The sequence below is a fragment of the Taudactylus pleione genome, unplaced genomic scaffold, assembly GCF_031769625.1.
Source record: "Taudactylus pleione unplaced genomic scaffold, aTauple2 ptg000609l, whole genome shotgun sequence".
Taxonomy (NCBI): domain Eukaryota; kingdom Metazoa; phylum Chordata; class Amphibia; order Anura; family Myobatrachidae; genus Taudactylus; species Taudactylus pleione.
The window spans coordinates 10,072,070-10,074,143 of NW_028285011.1; the positions used below are offsets into that span (position 1 = coordinate 10,072,070).

The 2,074-nt window shown below is 40.3% G+C and overlaps 1 pseudogene; it reads left to right on the forward strand.

Annotated features, from left to right (window-relative positions):
• The first annotated feature begins 1,605 nt into the window (after window positions 1–1,605).
• Window positions 1,606–1,725, forward strand: LOC148480633 (5S ribosomal RNA; annotated as a pseudogene).
• The last annotated feature ends 349 nt before the right edge of the window (window positions 1,726–2,074 follow it).

The window sequence follows — 2,074 nt, forward strand, 5'->3', positions numbered from 1 at the left end:
GAACTATTTTTTCTTTGATAATGGTTTCTATTTACAGAAGAAGGGATGTGCTATGGGGTCCCATGTAGCACCTTCATTTACGAATGTCTATATGTTCCAAATTGAACAAATGTTGTTCTTATCTAACCCGGAACTCAACAAACATCTTGTATATTTCATCAGATACATAGACGATATTTTTGTTATTTGGTCTGGGACCTCGTTACAATTTTCTACAGCAATGCGGCAAATTAATTTAATGCATGAACATATCAAATTTACTTATGAATGCAGCACACAGAATGTACATTATTTGGATGTCAACATCAGCTGGTCTGGCTCAGCTTTCATCACAAATGTATACACGAAACCAACTGACTGTAACACTTTGCTGCACGCTGAGAGTTATCATCCAGTACCGCTCATGAAAAGTTTACCTTACTCTCAATTCCTGCGTATCAGGCGAATCACTAGTGACACTAAGATGGTTGGCGATCAAATGGACTGCATGATGAAAAAATTCTTGAATCGTGGCTACAATTAAGTGGAACTCCTTAAAGACAAAACCAGAGCTCTCAAGAAATGCAATGACAGCCATAATGAATGACCATACAATAGGCTTCATAAACCACCTACCATGTTCATCTCCCAGTACAACACCTCGAGCAACTCTATCAATTCTACTGTCAAAAAACTGTGGCCGATAGTCAATACTGACAGTAACCTTAAACCATTATACTCTTCTAGAATTATGATGGGCTACAGGAGAGGTAAGAATTTGAAGGAATGGCTGGTACATAATGACATTTCTACTTCCGAAGACTCATTGGGTACCAATTTTCTATCACGTAAGCCTGGCTGTTACAAATGCATCGGCTGTACTACATGCAGACACATGGAAACTGGCTCCCATGTTGTCCATCCACATTCAGGGAGACGTATTCCTATCAGACATGTTCTGAACTGTATGAGCAAATTTGTTATCTACATCATCTGGTGTCCGTACAGCCTGGCCTATATAGGCAAAACATCGTGTTCGATGAGGATCAGGATGGCGCAACATTGCACAGCCATTAGACAAGCCCTTGAGGGAAAAGACAATGATCAGCCTGTGGCTAGACATTTTAAAGAATTCAAACATCCGTTAGCCACTTTGAGACACAAGGTTATCGATCACGTGCCGACCACTAAGAGAGGAGGTGATAGAGATAAACGCCTATTGCAATTGGAAGCACGTTGGATACATTACATGAATACGGTTGCACCTTTGGGGCTTAATGAGACACTATAGTTTGCCTGCTTTCTTTGAACTATGCTTATGTCCCCTATTTTTTCCTTGTGCGCTCAATTGGTTGCACATATATCTTCATGTTTCGATCACTATGTTCTTATTAGACTCAATATATGTCCAGTTACTTGATCAATATTTTTTCTGATGCTGTGCTTCATTTATTTTGACCATCATACAGCTTATTATCGTTGGACATAATTTCCTATCTCCACCACTACATTTGATTTGTTCTACGCCTATTTTGTCTTTGGACCAGGGTTCCACTTAATGTGTGTGGTCTATGACCTACTTTAGAGGTCATGATTGTTGGAGAAGCCGTTGGTTACTCTCTCTAGGTTTACTAACATACTCACACTGGATAAGCCCGATCCCGTCCGATCTTGGAAGCTAATCAGTGTCTGGCCTGGTCAGTACTAGGGTGGGTGACTCCCTTGGAATACCAGGTTTTGTAAATCGTATATAAGTTTGGACATTTTCCAACTCTTACCTCTTTCAGTCATTTAGATCTTTTCCACACTCCACGTGGTGCGGTCCTTAGTTCATCACAGGCGATTTCCTCGATAGTGTTGCAGCATTGGTTCACCATTCCATCCCATGTCTATACATATCCATTTATATGTGAAAGGCTTTTCAGACGCACCTGCTTAGTCCTGTGATACCAGCATTTTGTATAGCCCGGATTTTCTTTTATCCCTATGCCACACTGTGTAGATCCAGCTTTTTTTTGCTTGCTCATTGGTCTGATTAACCTTGTTATCCACTGTATCATCTCAATCAGTGCTGCTTAATTTTTTTGCTTAAATA